This window comes from Mustela putorius, unplaced genomic scaffold (genome assembly GCF_011764305.1).
Source record: "Mustela putorius furo isolate JIRA1106 unplaced genomic scaffold, ASM1176430v1.1 tig00000450_pilon_pilon_pilon, whole genome shotgun sequence".
Lineage (NCBI taxonomy): Eukaryota > Metazoa > Chordata > Mammalia > Carnivora > Mustelidae > Mustela > Mustela putorius.
The window spans coordinates 20549927-20569487 of record NW_025421385.1 but is presented as its reverse complement, the minus strand read 5'-3'; the positions used below and the strand labels follow the sequence as shown (position 1 = coordinate 20569487).

The following is a 19561-nucleotide window of genomic DNA, read 5'->3' as shown; positions in this document are numbered from 1 at the left end:
CTTTGCCTGAAATGCTCTTCCCTCCCAATACCCACACGGCTGGACTGTTTCTGGGATTCAGGGCCCAGCCCAAGTGTCGGCTTCTCAGAAAGGTTTTTCCTGGCACCATCTCTTAACTAGGCACTGCGCTGTCACTCTATAATATCACACTCTCATTTTCTCTCTTTTTTAAAGCTTTTATTTATTTATTTGTTTATTTCTTTGAGAGAGAGAAAGAGAAAGAATGTGAGCAGGGGGAGGAGCAGGGGAGCGGGACAAGCAGACTCCCCGCCAAGCACAGAGCCTGATACAGGGCTCAGTGTCATGACCCTGAGATCATGACCTGAGCCGAAATCAAGAGTCAGATGCTTAACCGACTGAACCACCCAGAAGCCCCTCATACCACTCTGTTTTATTTCCTTCATATACCTAATACTCTCAGAAGTGATCTTCTTTAATTACTTATTTGTTTACTGTCCACCTCCCTCCATGAGAATAAAAGTTCCACAGGGAGAAAGGCTTTTCCTGACTACACCCACGGATGTTAGGTACATAGGTTCCTATATGCATCTGTAGTCACATTAAAAAAAAAAAAAAAAAAAAAAAAAAGGACTGGAAGAGCATGGGACAAAAAAACTGAGTTTTCAGAGGTTTCTAAGTTTCTTCATTTTGCTTATTTTTATTTTGTACAACAATAAGGTACTACTTTTGAAACAATGAAAACAACGGTTCCCTCTGTTTTAGAGAACGGTCACTACGAAGATGTTGCCCGGGCACAGCTAGGCTGAGATTTAGAGCCACAGATGCCAGAACTGGAAATGAGTAAGAGAACGTTTGGTCCCTCCCAGCTCCCGTTTCAGAGATGCGGAGGTCAAGGCCGAGCAGGGAAATGACCGCTGGCGCATAGAGCAGAACATATAACAATGAGTCTGGTGTTCTTCCCACTACACCAGTGGTTCTCAAAGTTAACACACATGAGAATTATCTGGAAAGGCTTGTGAATATTGACTGCTGGGCCTTACCTGCAGTTTCCAAGAGTGGGTCTGGGGAAAGGCCCGAGAACCTGCATTTCTGACAAGCTCCTGATCGATTTTGAAGCTGCTGAACTGGGTCCACACTTGGAGAACCACTAGGCTATGCCACGTGGCCTCTCATAACTCCCTCAGAAATGTCTTATTCTTTTTGTAGGGATGGTAGTGATGAAAACAATACCCTCAACCAAAGAATTAATGAAAAAACTCTATCGTTTCGGCTCACTTGCCGAGTTTCTAGTGAAAAGAAGGATAGAAATTAGGGAATGTCTAAGAACGTGAGAGACAGGGATAAACAATTCTGAGAGCCTACTCTACACCAGGCATTGTTCTAGATGGATCTACTTCTGTTTGTTTAATCTACTTTGCCGCCGGAAACCTAAGCTACTTCAGAGGGATAAAGAAACTCATTTAAGAGCAAACAGCTAGGTAATGATTGAGACAGATTTTAAATCCATGTCTATTTGACTACAGGAAGTCCACGCTCCTTCTCCAACCTTCAGAGAAGAAGGAAAAGCTGTCACTTGTGGCATTTAGTGTGGCAAATCAATGTCTCCCAATGCAGAAACAAACACCCCCAAGAAGTATTAATATAATGTCATGCTCCCAAAGATACTGAAGGTGTGTACAACAACATTAACATCCAGCCTTTTCTCTGGGCTTGAAGCCAAGGTTTATTCATTTACATGATACTCAGCAACTTCCAACTCAGACCCTCAGAGTAGAGATGATTTGAGTCAATGCCTGGCTCATTGCAAATCATCTGTGAAATAACTGGGAAGGGAGAATTCATCAATCTCAGCTTCTGACAAAAGGAAGAATTCACACATGCTCTGTGGGAATAGAACCAAACAGACTTTGCAGCTGAGCAGAACTGTCCCACTATTTGAAGAACTAAATTTGAATTCAAAGGCCAACACCCAAATATGAGAACGTATCATTTACTATTTTAGGTAAAAAGTAACCTAGACATTAGTCATTGTTCCCTTTTTGTTTGTTGATGAGGAAATTAACAAGAAACAAAATCTACACGGCACACAACTCACTCATACCTACAAACACCCACACAGTCAACGAGTCACAGTTTGTCCTATTATTGTGGTCACACTCAATCCACGTTTGAGAATGCTCTGGTAATACTATAAAGGCAAAGGACCTTGATGACATTCTTTAGCATTGTAGTTTTGATCAGGATTCCAAGTTAGGTACAAAGTTAAATATTAGTGGATTATTTCAGGACCAACAACAAAAAGGCGGTTTTCTTTATCTGTCTCTCTGTATTTATTTCACCTTCTGATTTCCCCCCTTATATTTTATTCCAGATTCCTGAAGCAGCTATACAAATAGATTTCACATGAAAATAAAAGGAAATACTTGCTATAATTCTGGATATAGAATCGGAGGAATGAGGGTTTTGACAAAGAGGGCTCACATGATGCTCCCTTCCTGTGCCTTCCCCAAGGATCCTTGGAACCTCTTCTTTCAGAAGGTCATTTTCTAACTGTGATCACTGAAATGTCTGCATCGTTTGGCTAGCAAAGCTGGCCAGTGGAGACCTTGAAGGAAAGATAAGTGGGAAAGAGGGAACAGGACAGAGTGGATGTGAAAAAAGGAGAAGATCCCAAAGATGGGTACCCGAGAGTGGTTAAAACGTGACATCAAAGGCAACTTTGCTTTAAACACAGCTGTGAATAGGTTTAAGTTTGGGAGTGACGGTGGTCTTCTTTGTGCATCAATCAGTAAGGCGGGCCAAATACCTAACCCCTCATTTACTAATGTCTATAAAGATACGGCTATTTCACTCCCAGCAAAATGCAAGGAATTTTATTTATTACAGAAAAAAGGTCTGCAAGATCTAGTAGAACAAACTCTGGATCTCAAAGCCAACAAGCTGTCTCTGCGGACAGCTTCTGAGTGAGCTAGGGCTCTAACGCAAGGCGCGAGATCGGACTGTGCCGTATTAGGTATGAGCAAGCTGTCTTTTCATTCCCGACTCTTGCCCCTCATGAACAGTTTGGAAAAGAGCCATCTTGCCTTCCCCAGAGGAATGATGCTCCTGCAGCTGCAAATGCAGTTTCTGAGCCGTTATTCCATGGTTAAATGTTTCCTTTTAAATATGAGACCGGCCTAGCAGAAAGAGCAGTCTTGTGTCCCCCCCCCCGCCGCCCCTCCCCACCTTACACACACTCACACACACATAGAACATGGGACAAAGCTCCATCTCTGCATTAGCTCCCTCACCTGTCTCCCAGCAAGGATTTAAGAAAAAGACATTCTCTAATTTCTATCCAAATGGACGTTTATTCCGTAAGTTGCAAATCTATTTTGGCAGTGTGTGGTCGCTGTTGATTCAGTTTGCACAGTGGCCTTCAGCCGGGGGTAGTTCATGCAGAAGACAAAAGAATAGCTACTTGGCAGATGATACTCTTCAGGCTGTAGGGAGGGCACTCAGCTGGAAAGATCTGTTTTCGTTGGAGATCGGAAGTGCTTTTCCAGCAATTATTTGATCTTTCCTGGGAACTCGTACTTTTGAAAATCTCTCAGCCTAGTAGGAGCACACGGACTTCTACTCTGGTCTCAGCATTATCACTAACCAGGCGTGTGACTCTAGGCAAATCATCGGGCCTTTACTTCACCTCAGTTTTCTCATTTGCTTGCTGGAATAATTATCCCTTCTCTGCTTAATTCATGTGGTTTTTGTGAAGATAAAACCAGGTGTTGTATGCGAAGGTATTTGGAAAACATAAAAAGGCAGGTTTATTATTAGGTGGTATTTGTATAAGGTTTTTCATTTTGTACCTGCCCTGGTTTACATGACATTGGTATGTTCTGGTTTTCTTTCTGAGAACTAGGTAGGAATTCCCTCGTGCAGAGGAGAGGTAGATAGTGCAACTCAGGCAGAGAACAGGATCAGATCCTTGTTACCTCTTGGAAACAGAAAGTAAAAAAGCTAGGACCGGAACACTGTAACACCATCCTAGAAAGTCTGCTTTTGCTAGGTTTGCTAGGACCACAACATTCTGGTCCTTATCTGCTTCCTCTCCAGAGGTCCATACAGAGAAGGCTACTGCTGCAGTGCTGAATGAAGGAAGGAATGAATCCAAACACCCAGCCACCCATCTTTTATAGACCAAAATTATATATCAAGCAGTGTGCATAAAATACAAGATGCAAAACGCTGTCCCCCTTGCTGAAGAGAGACCAGCCAGCCAGAGGCAGACACACAAAGAATTTGTCCTGCCACAGTGTGGTCAAATGTGCCCTCCAGAGAAACACGCATGTGCTCTGGGAGCTTGAACATGCGGTCATTCCTTCCCCGAGGAGGCTGGGACATGTTCTCAGAGCTCAGATAGCTGAGCTGGGCCCGCAGGAAGAACTGGCAAGGACAGGACAGGCGAAGTGCTCTCCAGCTCGTAAAGGCACAGATTCTAGAAGGAACATTCCAGAGAGCATCCTTGTTTGGTGTGATGAAAGCCAGGCGTGGAGATGGGCAACGAGAAGTTGGGCAGGGGCCTAAATGTGAAAGCAGGAGCAGGCCATCCAAGCTTCTGAGCAAGAATCACACAATAGATTGGTATTTCAGAAAGATTACTTAACAGCAGGGAGGGCAGACTGGAGGAAGCAGGTCGGGGGTAGGAAACAGATTTAAAATCTAACGTAAACATCTACATTTCACAATACTGGACACTTTACAGCAAGTATGGTGTAACAGCGTTCCTCCAAATTCTAAATTAATACAGCCAATCACAAAGGTGATTAGGGAGGTGAATAGTTGATGCCTTCCAGAAACTATTCCCCAAGCAATAAATTTCCCTCGCACAATTTAGAAAACACTGATTTCCCACATAATCTGGAAAAATCTTCGTGAAAAGGCAGTCACTCTGATTCTGAAATGTGGCTAAGGAGCAGAGCACGTGAGAGAAGAGCTTCTCAAGCAGACACCATGCTCAGTGCAGAGCCCGAGGCAGGGCTCCATCTCACGACCCTGGGATCACAACCTGAGCTGAAACCAAGAGCTGGATGCTTAATGGGCTGTGCCAGACAGCCCCACTTTCTTTCTAGTGTTTGCATAACTCACATACGATACAACATATAGATCTTAAGTGCACAGTTCAATGGGTTCTGACAAATGTAACTGTGTAACCCAAACCCCTCTCAAGAGAGAGAACATTTTCATCACCCTAGAAAGATCCATCAGGGCCCCTTGCTATCACCCCCATGCAAAACAATCACAGTTGTGATTTCTACCACATAGATGAGTTTTGTTTGGCCTAGAACGTCATATAAATGCAGTCCTAGAGTGAGCACTTTTTCTATTACTTATTTTTGATATTTACCCACAATAAAAACTTTTGCTAGTTTATTAATGTTGGGCAGTATAGCAGTTTTTACTGCTTCATTCATTACAGTACTTTTTATCACCGAGCGGTACTCCATGGTCTGAACAGACCACTATTTGGCATGTTTTCAACAGCTTTCTCTTCGGCTGGAGTGTCCAAGTGCCTAACCAAGGCAAAGCAAACAAGAAAGGCCAGTGTGCAAGGTCAGGTGAAGTGGCCGACTGTTTTCTGTGTGTTTGGGGCCCAACCTCCTGAGTCAGCTTGGTCTTCAGGACACCTAACAGCAACAGTGGCTAAAACTTCGGGTCAACCAAGGAAACGAAGAGAGAGACTACCCTTTGTATCTTCTTAGTGCTCTATGTTTGGATCACAGAGGCAGATGAAAAACGGCCCCCAAAAGGGAGGAGCCAACTTACTGAGAATCAGGTACTTGGGATGAATGGTTAGACCAAAGATTTAGGTAACAAAAGCCTTCTTTAAGACCTTGAAGTGTGTCTATGGAGTCCTGCACGTAGCCTAGGGTTCTAGGTTGTTCCTACCACAAGTGGCACTTCCGTAAGGGGACTGAGGGAGTTTAGCAGAGAAAGGGAGTGATTCAGAAATACTCGCAGGATTCCCAGTTTCCAATGAGAGAAAGGCACCCAGGAGAGCCGAGCAGCTTGTGAGGCAAGATAGTCGCTGCATTCAACCAGGAGATGATACCTGGAGGCTTCGAGGAGAGCCGATGAGCTCCTGCCAAGAGGGGTACTGGGCAGCACGGGCAAGAGTCCTTACTCTGTGGAACTGTGTAAAGAAGCATCACAAAGGATCCAAATGGCTTCCAAAATGCTTATTCAGGCTTCCCCTGTACATCTGTCACAGCTCACTATGAAATCAAATCTGAATACCGTTCTGATGACTTGAAACACACCATTTGGGTCAGCTCCTCCCCCCATCGCTATACAATGCCTGTCCTTTGAAATGAACTAGTCATTTTGGCTCCAATATTCCCATCATCACCAAAAGTGATGCTGGTTACAATCATGCTAAAGGCACACTGGAAACATAAAGCTCTCGGATGTGGGTAGAGCCTGGTTTGGGTCCAAAAATCATGCGGATAATGTCCTACGAAAAGCTGGCAGGCTCCCTCTCCATTCTTCAGACTAGACACACCGATTTGCTTTCTCTTTTGCTCAACTGTTTTTTTTCGAAGCCCTTGCAAAGTAAATGATAACAGCTCTCATTTTCGTGGAGCCCTAACTATGTGCCGGTCACTGTGCTTTGCCCATCATTCTTACAGGCCCTTGAGGTAGGAGCTGTGACTCCTCCTCCTTCAACAACGAGGAAATCAAGAGCTAGCCACAGCTCCTCCCGCCGTCATTCCCATTCCCGTGTTGCCTTTGCTCGGCCGCTGGGCGGTGGGGGCTGGGAGACATAAGGGATGATGCTGAACAAACAGAAAGCAAAATGATCCTCTTCTCTGATCTCCCCTCCTTACATATTTTAATGTTCAGTTTTGTAATTAGGTCAAAGTGAGAGATATCACTGTGGAGAGTGACAGCTCAAGTTTAACCATTATTTCTTAGAAGACCTTTAATTAGACTGACTGACAGAATTCATACTCTTTCTGAGAGCAGTTACAGCACAAGACATCTCATAAATAAAGGCCATTTAGAACATTATCCACAGGAAACAGCTGCAGCTGGCAAGGGAACTTCTGACATTAAGGAAATGCAGAACTTCATGGAATTAGAGGAAGGCAGGAGTCATATATCACAGGGTAACACTATCTTAGCAAGAGTTGGACCGTGTTTTCAATAGATACACTCGTTTTACAGCAGTTTGTGTTTGCTTCCTTCTCTTGGGTTTTTAGGAGACAAGCTTGGCATGTTAAGAGCAAAAATTCAAAAGAAATGTGAACTAGACCCAGGGGTATTTACAACTTCAAAGGCTAAGAGCCTGTGGTATGGTGCAAAACTTGGGGCTGTTTCGCAGTAGAGACCTGTGCTGTCCAAAATGGTACATCCTCTCTAACTGCATGTGGTTGTGATTTAAGTGCGCAGTCTATTAGCCAGATTTCAGACTTAATGGGAAGAAAAGTATGTAAAGTCAGCAACTGATAAATTTTGAAATACTGACTGCATGTTAAAATTATAATATTTGGGACATGTCATCCTAAATAAAATATATTATTACAATTACTTTCAGGAGTTTCTTTTTGCTTTTTCATCACGGCTCCTAGAAAATGTAAAATGACCCGTGTTGTCTGCATTTGTGTTTTGCATTGTAAGTCTATGGACAGCACTGGTAACGTACTCAGTAACTGAAAAGAGTGTTTGATGAAAAGTGGTCAACCATCTGCAGTGAAATATGTTCCCTAACAGGTGAATGGAGTAATCTGACCCACTGGAGACCTCAGGTAAGCCACTCATTATTCTTGGGTCTAGCCTCTGCAATGGTTGAGTCACACTTGATATGTGGAGAGCTGGGGGAGAGGCGGAAGGAGAGGGAGAGAATATAATATCATAAGCAGGCTCCGTGCCCAGGGCCGGAGCCTGGTGCGGAGTCTGATGTGAGGCTCGATCTCATGACCCTGAGGTCGGATGCTTAACTGCCTGAGCCACCCGGCGCCCCTGACCCAGATAATCTTGAACATTTCTTCTAGCACTCACATTTTAAGTTTGTGCCAGTTCCTAAGGGTTGTTTGCTTGCAGGTGATGTGAATAATAATAAAAAATATTTGCAGCTCCAATACTGCCTGCTGATCTTTCACAAGCAACACAAACCTTGACTGTCTTTCCGGAGCAACAGCTAAAATTTAATGGCAATAATAATCATTTTTAAAAAAAGATTTTATTTATTTATTTGACAGGGAGGCAGGGAGAGAGGGAACACAAGCAGGGGGAGTGGGAGAGGGAGAAGCAGGCTTCCTACCGATCAGGGAGCCTGATGCGGGGCTTGATCCCAGGACCCTGGTCTCATGAACTGAGCCAAAGGGAGACGCTTAATGACTGAGCCACCCAGGTGCCCCAATAATCATGTTTCTAATAGACAGACTGGACTCCCTGAAAGGAGGGACAGTGCCATTTGCCAGTGCACCTGAATAAGTGGGTTTTATATGATAAGATTATATTTCTTTTTTCTTTTTTAAGATTTTATTTATTTATTTGACAGAGAGAGATCACAAGTACGCAGAGAGGCAGGCAGAGAGAGGAAGGGAAGCAGGCTCCCCGCTGAGCAGAGAGCCAGATAGGGGGCTTGATCCCAGGACACCCTGGGATCATGACCTGAGCTGAAAGCAGAGGCTTTAACCCACTGAGCCACCCAGGTGCCCCAAGACTATATTTCTAAATGGAAAAACTTAAGAGCGCCTTAACCCAACAGATGCTTACTGAAAGGTGAACCCAAGATGTTATAAAATATCCCAGGAGAGGGCAGAGAACCGGTTATTCTTTTAGTTCAGATTCTGCCCTATTTCTTTTTATTTTCAAAGCATCAAATAATTTGCTGTTCTGTATCTCTCAGGCAAATTACACACTTTTTAGATGATTCCAGAGTTTTTCCTTAAAAGGTAAAAAATTTCAATTATCTAAATGATAACTCAATTGTAACTAATAGGGTAAAGTTGCAACACAAGCAAGATAGATAGCATTCATGACCCTGTGAAATATTTTGAGCAAATGTATGCTCAAAATCTATGCGTGGAAACAAATTCAGAATTAAGAAATTGTAGGAATAAAGGCCTGCAATGTGTAGGGTTGGAGATCTTGCTTACTATGAAGACCTCCAGAAATATTGCATGAGCTCCCCTGGAAAGAATTCTAGAATTTACACCCCATTTCTCTTTGTGTCCTGTTATATCTAATTAAAATCTGACGCCTTGAACTTCTGAACATAGAGTGACAGTGTGTTTAACTGTCACTAAGATACTCGCCCATTTTGAAGTAGTCCCTGCCTTTATTTACATGGTTCCAGATTCCTTCAGTGGTGACTTTCAGCAGCAAGACATTAACGTCACTAATACTGATAAATCTTACCTGTACCAGAGTAACTCAAGAGATACTTGGTGAGAAAAGGAATGTTAGACAGGCAGGCTCTTTCCTGCTCTTCATCTCTCTCTCTTTTTTTTTTGGTTTATCCATAATCATGCCGCTATGATTCATGTCTTTTTTTTTTTTTTTTTAAACTAACATTGAAGGCAAATTGGAAAATTTGACTGAATTGCTGAAATAAATGGCTTGGGCCTCAGCCCTCCAGACTTTAGGGGAACTTATGTTAAAAAGCAAGAAAGAGGCTCCGACATCACAGAACAACAAAAAGACACATTGGCCACCTTCACTTTTGAAAGTGGTGGAGTGGGAGTTGGTCAACCCATGAATGAGAGCAAGTCCTGGTGCGTCTATTGTGCAAGATAACAATTTGACTTGAAAACGGAAAAAATGACCCCACATTTCTTTCCCTTTGCCATTATCTACAGAAGCACATTTGAAAAAGCACGAAGAGAAGCAGATTAAAAAGAATAGCTTCTGGCTGGCTTTTCCTCAGCATTTTATACTTTCATTCCTTTGTTCTTTCCTCTTTCAACCTCATTCCCAATTATTGCAGTGTTCTGGAGGCACTGGGGACAGGACGTCTGGGAAACATAACACATATTAGTCCATCTGCTTTCTCTGTGAGTTCTTTTCAGCATCTTCCCGTGGCAACAGGAAGGATGTGGGCTCCCTTTCAGATTCAAATGAAGCTAATCAGCCCTAGCTCAGGTTGACAACATCATGCTTTTGTTACTGGGTAGCCTGAGAAAGCCAGAACCACCTCCCTCATAGGGTAACCATTTCATCCCTGGGCTTAAGCTCTTATTTTTGACATTGGATTCCTAGGCCACTCCTTCCCCCCAAAACTGCTGACACAGTATGACTCAAGTGCATTCTTCCATTAAGAGAATTCTGATTTTCGCAGTTGGAAAGACCAAAGTTTCCAATGTTTTTGAAGATGTTTTAAGTTGTGTGGCAAAAGGTTTTCAAAGTAGCAGTGTCTCCTTCTTTCATATTATTTATGAAGAATGTGGTAAGAAAAGCCCACCATGCCTTTCCCCCAAGTATATATTTCTACATGTGCTAAAACAAGAGGTATTACAGTCAAATATGGAACTTTGGGTCTAATTCTTAAAATTGGATGTTTTATGACTAATACTTACACAGAAAGATCAAAGCAAAACCATGGAAGAGAATGTGGTACAGTGTTGGATGAATACCTTATTGTTGAATTTGGAACTGACTCTATCATCAATTCTATTACCCAAAACTTTGTGATCTTGACAAGTTATTTATCTCCTTTGAATCTCAACACCATCATCTATCCATCCATCTAGTCATCTGTCCAACATTATGTCCCATTTACTAGGTGCCTGGCCCTTTGTGAGCTAAACAGGTGAATAAATTGCTGTCCCAGCCCTAGAGCAACATTTGATAAAACAAGGAGAGAAACAATTCTACACAACTGTTACTTGGTAGTTACACAGCACTAACAGGAGCTCAGAAGAAGAAGAAATCCCTTTCAGTGGAGGATCAGTCAAGACTTCATCAAGGAGAAGCATTTATTTTATTGCATGAGAGAGGAGCAAGATTTCTAAATGTAGAAATTGATTGGAATATTCTCCACCTCAGGAACACTGGCAGCAAAGATGGCACCAGGGAGTCTGGGAGGCAGGGGAGACTTTTAGGGAACAGTCATGACCTCACTCGGTGGTATAAGTCTGAGGAATGGGGAGGTGGCTCTGAGGAGACTATCAGCCAAGGGAGCAGGATGGACCTAGTTTGGAGTGTAGAAGGGAGGCCCTAAAGAGCTCTGAGCGAGTGACTTGGTCTGTTATCTCTATGTAGAATGGCTCAGCAAAGGGAGAACCCAGAAGAGGGGCACACAGCTCAGAAGGAGTTTGGTAGACCAAGCCAATATTAATTAATCTAGATGTAGGACGTGATGGGGAGGGTTTGGTAGAGGGACATGCAGGGTTGTTGACTGGTGGAATGGTACTGGGGAACTTGGTTTCTTTCTAACATTCTAGCTGACACATTCTAGTACTTAATAGTTCAGCACATGTCAGGAAAATTGTTGAACCAAATGCCCACAAAATGAGTAAAAACAGCTTTGGATAAAGTTCAGTCCCACTTTCATATTTGAAATCTCAAACATTAATTGGTTTTATTAAATAGATTGGTCTTACAGAAAAAGTATCACGGAGTGCTGGATGAAAAAAGCCCAGTTTGGATCATCCCATGAAAGTGTTTTAGTGTTTGGTCTGAATCCTCATACAGGATAGGGATGGTTAGCCCATTTCCTATTTTAAAAGGAATCAGAGAAATGTGGTTCGTTATGGACTTTAGCAGTGGATCATCCAAAAAAGCTTCTCACATTCCCTTGGGAGACAGGAAAATGTGCGCTGGATACCAAGGCAATGAAGGGAATGGTAATATTTAAATGGAGCTGATCAATGAGTTCGTGTCCTCTCAGAAGGTAGACTCCAAAGGACACAGAACAGGGCTCTGAGCCCTTCAACAACTCTGCCAACATCTTCGATGAAGATAGGGAAAAATTACCTGATAAAATACTCAGATGAGTTTGGAGGGACAGGAAATGTTAGGTGACATATCTTGCTAGGTCAGGGTCATAGGGCCAGAACTGAGATGATACAATTAGTGAAGGAAAATGTGAGGGCCTGAAAAAAAGATGTCGCATAACTACAGGAAGGTGGGCGTGTGGTTTGAGCAGCAGCACGTGTGAACAAGATTTGGGGGGTGCTAGCTGAGTAATTTCAGTTTGAGTCAATTGTTTGACATGGCACAGGAAAGTCAGTGTGATCTAATGCCGTGCCTAATGAAACACAGCATTAGGTTTGGCCTCACTTAAGAGAAGGTTTCAGAAACAGAAAGACAGGAACTTGTTCTATAAATGTGTTGGGTTAAGTTACTTAACAAACCTAGCTTGACTTAATCAAGAGAAGAAGTTTTGCTGCTTATCATGAGGGTCCTCCCCTCAGTCAGGCTGAGCTTAGGAGGTTAACAGATCACAAGGAAGGAGCTGTCACACTAGAGGCTGCACTGACCCATTCTTAGCAAATCTGAACTCTTGAGTCTTTCAATTGCAACAACAACGAAATTTTAGGCACCAAGAGACAGACACCATTTCAAAGGGCAATGGTGTCCCTCTCTTCCTCTTTAAGTAAATGCTAAGCATTGTATCAAGTAATGAAGATATTGTGAGTCTGTTTGAAGGTGGGACTCTTTAACTGTCTGAAGAATTCTGGGCACCAAGCTGGGGTTTGCTTTCCCTGATGGTTGGAGAGGATCATAAGTGAAAGGGGGTAGAATGCGCATGATTTATAGCCAACTCCCTGCAAGCACAATAGGGTACTATTTCCACAATGGGAGGAGATCTTCTGACACCTCTTACTATTCCCTCCGTGTATAAGTTGTGAATTCTAAAACTTCCAAATACAACATTTACTTTATGTCAGCAAATCGGCATAATATCTAAACAAAGTTGGAACTTTTTTTCAAATATATAAAAGGAAATCTGTTGCTGTGTATTGTTTCCCTTCCTCCTGTAGTTGCTGCTGATCTTCAGGGCATGGACTGCATGGATCTTGGTGTACAGTTTAAAACAAGAGACAAGAGCCATAAATCTCTCTTCTCAACTATTTCTCTTGGGAGAGACAAATTCCTATATGATGTGGTCAGTGGGTTTTAGCCTCAATATAGCATATTTTTCTGAGGGGCTTCCCTAGTCATTATCAAATAAGATATTTTCAAAACATATATATATATATATAGAGAGAGAGAGAGAGAGAGATACATACACACACTTACACATATGTGTGTGTGTACAGTTTGAAAGTCTCTCAAACCATGAGTATATAGAATCTAGAACTTGTCCAGAAAATAAGAGATATTGAAAAGACCTGAAATTATGTTGGGACAAACTAATACAAAAACTGAAAATTGTTTGGCTCTAAGCAAAAGAAGACGTTTAAGCAGTCTTAAAAAAAAAAAACAAAAACGGATGGGTTGTTACATAGAAGAATATTTTCTTATGGCTTGTTTTAATGATGAGAACTTTGCAAAGATTGTAGAGACTATGTGACACTGGAAATGTCCCGGCAGAATTTGGATCAACAGATACTGGTTGGACTAGACAAACTTTAAGGCTCCTTGAAGCACAGTAACTCTTCTCTTTCCCCCTGAAAACGGCCCACAGTGTGAAATCTAAAAAGGTAATCTGAAGGTGGATGCCTTGAGGCCAGGGCTTCTGAGAAACGAGATTCATAGTTACTTAGAAGCTAAAGAAAGGAATCCATGTTTTGAGAGAAAGAGGACTGTACCAGCAAAGGGCTCTTTGACACTCTTCCATGATTAAAGCAAATTATCAGAACTGTAAGGACAGTATGACAAACACAGTGGGAGATTTTAACAATACCTCTCTGAATGACTGGTGAATTAATAAGTCCGTAAAAGACTTGAACAACATGATTAAGAGGTTTCATCTAAGGGGTTTATTTTTAGAGTTCTATCTTACCAGCACCCATCAGTGAATATGGATTTAAAAAAAACATTCATAGAATGTTTTTAAGAAATCGATCACACACTAGGCTATGAACCAAGTCTCAATAAATTTTGTGGAACTGGTTTCACATAGAAAACATTCTCTAACAACAACAGATTTTTAAAAGTTAGACTCCTAAACAAAATGGTTACTAAAAAACTCTCACTTGTTTGCAGATTTAAGATGACATGCCTAGTATCTCATGAATCAAAGAAGAAACAATTATGGTAATGACGACGTTCTTAAAATTGAGTGATGATGAAAATATTCCATCATACCACTGGGAAGATTCCACTAGCAATGTAGTTAGAGGAAAATACTTAAATCTGATCCTAGGAAAGAAAAAAAAGATGGAAAATTAATGAGTAGCCAACTCAAGAGGTAAGAAAGTGAATGAGAGTAAATGCAAAGAAAGCGGAAGAAGGATAAACGAAGGGTAGAAACTAATAAAATCGGTAAACAAATATATACTAGAGAAGATTAACAAAGAAAAAGCTGCTTATTTGAAAAGGTTGACAGGCTAATCACCAAAATCGATCAAGAAAAACACAGGGAATACTCAAAGTAATATTAGGAATAAAAGAGAGAATAAAACTATAGATACAACAGAGATTAAAAAATAAGAGTGTACTATGAACAACTGTATGCCATTAAGTTTGAAAATTTCAGTGAGATGAAGAATTTCAGAAAATACGGTCCTATAACCATTGAAGAAACTGACGCATCAGTTAAAAATCTACTCGTCTCTCCCTCAAAGAAAACAAAACCAATACGCACTAGGTTCAGATAAGGGAAAATTATAGGCCAATTTCAGATATTAATACAAATAAAAATCCTAAAAATATATTAGCAAATGAACCCAATAGTGCACGGAATATATCGTGGCTAACTTGGATTTTTACCAATAATGCAAGGGTGATTTAACTTAATCAAGTTGCTGACAGCAAGTTCCCCATTATCAGATTAAAAGAGAAAAAAACCCTTGATCTTATCAATGGACACAGAAAAAGCACTGAGTAAAATTCAACACTTATTTGTGATTTTAAAAAACATAAACTCTTAGCAAACTAGGATCACAAGGGAACGTTCTTAACCTAAAGTGTATTAACCAAATCCCAATGGTAAGCATCATGTTCAATGATGAAATGTTAGCTAGCAGCCTTCCCTTTAAAATTAAGAACAAGTCGAGGTGTGCTGTCCCTACTCTGCTTAACACTGTACTGTGGGTCCTACGCAAAGTGGCAAAATAAGAGAAAGAGACAGAGGGGGGGGGGAGAGTGTTGGAAAGGGAGAACTAAAACTCATATTTATGGATGTCACTGATTATATGGACCAAAGAGAAATTGCAGATAAACTATCAGAGTTGGCAAAATGCCTTAGCAAACTATTAGTTCAATATGAAAAATTCTGTCCCTATGCACCAGTAACAGTTAAAGTAATTTTTTCAAAGAAATAGAACACTTATTTTTCTTGACCTTCATTTCTTTTTCCCTTTTAAAGCTTTTATTTATTTACTTGAGAGAGAGAGAGAGTGTGCGAACGCACACGTGCAGGAGCAGGCAGAGGGAGAGGGAGAAGCAGACTCCCTGCCGAGCGGGGACCCTGACGGGAGAGCTCAATCCCAGGACCCCGAGAGCATGACCTGAGTCGAAGGCAGCCGCTTAACCGACTGAGCCACCCAGGCGCCCCTTGACCTTCACTTCCTGCTCTTTGATGCGCACCTCATTCGGATAAGCATAGGACGATAAAAAAATTATTCAGAAAAACAAGTAACCAATTATATTGCAGAACTATGAGAAGCAGACAGCACAATTTCATGGAAGGCTTACAGGATTCCTTTCTATTCTATGGTTCCCACAGAAAAATTCCACTTGAAAAAAATGGGGCCTTGTAGATGGGGTTACCTTGAATTGTGGTGAATCACATGTGTTACTGGAAAAGAAACACAAACAGGAAGTTCCAGGCCTCTGCAAATCAAACTCTGCCTCAAAGGAAAAATAAGGTTGCCACCTTCTCTTCCACACAGCTTACAATAAAGTGAGCAGGAACCAGCCCTTCAAATAGCATCCCGCGTCGAGAAGGAAACAGTTGTCTTGAAGAGAGAGGTGCGGGCAAGAGGTAGGTAGAGGGAGAGAGTTAAGAAGTTCTTCATCTACATGAAGATAATATTGAGGGTTACTTAAAAAAATTTTTTTTAAACTGAAATTTCACTATATCAAGCACAGGGTATTTAAATTCTAAGGACTATCTGCTTCAACTGAGACCCCTAAACTTATTCTACATTTGGGTATATCCATCAGCAGGGGGCTTGGTCTGCTTGTGTTTTCAATACTCTCAGAGCAGTACGGCACAAACAATGTTTCTCCACTCAGGGGTTGATTATCATTTCGATAAAGTAACAACAAAAATGAGATAAAACTTCCTGAAGAACTTTTATGTTCACTTGGGTCTGACTGGGCAAGTCACTCAATAAAAACAAGGTTATCTAGAAATACTATAGTATGATGTTTTTTTAAATGGTTAAAACCTAAATCACTGGAAACAACCAAAATAAGCAAAAAAGAGGCTGTTTTCCTACCTGATTAGATAAACTATGGCACATTCTTATGGTGGGATAGGAGATAGCCCTGGAGTCATACTCTAAAATAACCTTACTGACACACAAAAGTATTCATGGCATATTGCCAAGTTGTAAAAATAAGATCTAAAACATTAAGTGCAATCACTGAGTTTGGACATTGAACAAAAATACTAGCAACGTGTATGATTATTTCTGAGTGATGGGATTAACAGTGACTTTTGTTTTGTCCTTTGTGCTTTCCTGTATTTTCTAAGTACTCTACACTGAGGGTGTGTATTAACGTGGATATTATTTTTAAAAGCTCACCCTAATGACATTTGTGACAACATGGATGGACAGTATGCGAAGCGAAATATGCCAGACACAGAAACACCAAATACCATATGATTTCACTTGTATGTGGAATATAAAAATAAAACAAAACAAAAAAATGAAAGAATATATGAATAAAAAGAAACAGATCCATAAATACAGAGAACAAACTGGTGGGTGCTGGAGGGGGGGAGATTGACAAGATAGGTGAAGGGGAGTGAGAGGTACAGGCTTCCAGAAAGGGAGTGAATAAGCCACGGAGATGAAAGGTACAGCACACGGAATACAGTCAGTGGGACTGTAATAGCATTGTATGGGGACAGGTACTTGTGGTGTACAGAGAAGTTGAATCACACTATTTTGTATACCTGAAACTATGTAACATTGTGTGTCAACTACATTTTGATAATTAATAAACAAATAAATAAAATTCTCCATAATAAAGTACCTAGAGTTCTGCAGCACAAACTTCTGGAGCTCTCCGAAAACACTCAAACTTAGCACAGCTTCGTGGCAGCCAAAACAACCAACAGAAACAGTGTCTCCTCACAGTCGCACTGGAGGATCTTTTCTTACTCTTGGTCCACCACCCGAGTGGTGGTAGTTGGGCTGCAGTGTATCAGGGCCCCCAGGAGACGCTGAAAAGGCTCAGTGTCCATCCCAAGGAGGGGTCTGCTTCCCTCAGCTTCCCTTCCCTTAGCGCAGAGCCCCGAGCTCAGCATCTGCGGCTGCAGGACACTAATGAGAATTCGGGGCATGGACAACAGTTCCACTTAACCACACTTCACTGTTGCTTTCCTGCTCAGCACTCTTCTCAGCTCTCCAGCTCGGCTTGCAAGCCTTCCGCAGTAGGGCCCCCCACGCCTTCCACCGATCTCCCATGGCCTCCGCACAATCTCCACCCAGGATGGTGCGTGTCTCCACGCTCCCATCTCTTGCAGTTCCCACACCTCATTCACGTGCCAGGCCCCAAGCTGATCTTACCCTCCAGAAGCCTTCCTTTTAGCTCCTCCGGCTCTCATGGATCTCCCAGTCTCTCAGCTCCTTGGCTTATCCCCCACACTTGATCATGTGGGGGTGGGACAGTCGCATTGATTCACTGTTTCCTGTGCATGGCAGGGTGGGCCAAGTCCCAACCAAGTCCCGACAATCAAGGGAGAACCTTGATTCTCCCCCCTGCGTTCTCCCAGCTCTCAGCATGGGGCTGCGACCCGGTAGGCTCTCCCGTCCAGTCGTCTGTTTGCCTGCTTCTTTCCCTCTTTCTGCTTGTCCTGCGCTACAGAGCAGAGCACGACATCTTCCTGCTCATTCTTCTAAGCTTCTATCTATAGGTTTCCTCTGATGTCTTTGGCTCTTGTTTAGCTGCACTAATGGATGGCAAGTCACTAACGCAGACGATTCACAAGGGTGCCTGGTCCTCTTGCCTTCTCACGCCCAGGCACCCCCAGGGTGCTGCACGCGTTGAGGACTAGGTCTCTTTCAGTTCCTCCCTCGCTCTTCTCCTTGCTTTTCAGAACTTTAGTGGGTTACATTACCCATTCATCTCTTTGCCACTCATTCAACACCGTGTTCCTGAGTGCCTGCTGTGTGCGGGGCACTGTTGCTTATACTCACATTTGGCAGCTGTTTCCTCCACTAGATGGGAAGCTCCCTTGTGGAAAATGTTACCTGTTACAATTATTTAAATGTCTAGACAATCTAGCAGTGTGCTGATAAAGTGTTTGCAATATATATATATATATATATATATATATATATATATATATATATTTTAAGATTTTATTTAGTTATTTGACAGAGAGAGAGGACAAGTAGAGGGAGAAGGAGAAGCAGATTCCCCACCAAGCAGGGATCCTGACCTGGGACTCGATCCCTGGATCCCAGGATCATGACTTGAGCAGAAGGCAGACCCTTAGCCAACTGAGCCACCCAGGAGCCCCAAGGATTTGGAAAATATTAAACGGAAACTAGAAAGAGAAAAGGAATGAAGCAGAAGGCTACAGTTTCATTCTATAACTCTCCACTTTGTGGTTTGACTGCAGAGATGTTGTAAAGACAAGGAAAAACTCCCACTCTAGCAGAATGAGAAGAGCCTTTGCTTCTTCCTGAGTTTAAAGCAGACAAAACGGGACAGTGATGTAGGTGAAGGTACCCTTTAGACGGCAGAATGGGTTACAAATACGAAGCACCGTTGTCATCATGATACACGTTATCTATACCTGGATGTGGGAAGTTTGATCCCAAACCATAAGCAACGAAGTCACCCCATTTCGCAACTTCCTGCAGCCAGCAGCAGAACACAGCCTGAAAAGAAAGCCGAGAGCCTGACAGAGCCCAAATGAAAGAAGAAATGAGCATGAACAGCCACAAACCCAAAGAAAGAACAAACCCCACTGCTGGGAGCAAGAAAACCTCTAATTGCCTCCACACCCCTGCTTACTTCCATCTGCTCCCGTTTAAGCCCAACGACAGGGCTCCTTGCAGCCGCGGAGAAGAAAGTAAAGGCGTTCAGAGTGTCTGGATGGCTGCAGCAGGCAGGAGCCCACAATACGGACGGAAGATCCGCAAGCAAGGCTAAACAGCAAAGCGGACAACAGATTCGATGTTTGTCATGCAAAACTGAGCAAACAACCTCTTAGAAAACACACGAAATGATAATGGAGATCATTGTTGGGAGGAGGGCACAGTGACACGCGTGGGCAGGAATGCTGCAGTGGCGTGTTGGAAGCAGCCGGGAGCCTCCC

The 19561-nt window shown here is 42.4% G+C and overlaps 1 protein-coding gene across 8 annotated transcripts in view; it reads right to left on the bottom strand.

The window, feature by feature from the left end:
* The window catches only part of FYN (FYN proto-oncogene, Src family tyrosine kinase), a 210291-nt gene that overhangs the window by 78853 nt on the left and 111877 nt on the right, over positions 1 to 19561 (bottom strand). Inside the window, exon 1 of one of the 8 annotated variants that reach the window (XM_004753531.3) lies at positions 17802 to 18268. The exons of the other annotated variants lie outside the window; for them this stretch is intronic. The gene's annotated coding sequence lies outside the window, so the exon portion shown is untranslated. Of the gene's footprint in view, positions 1 to 17801; positions 18269 to 19561 lie in introns of those variants that run through there. 8 annotated transcript variants of the gene reach the window in all.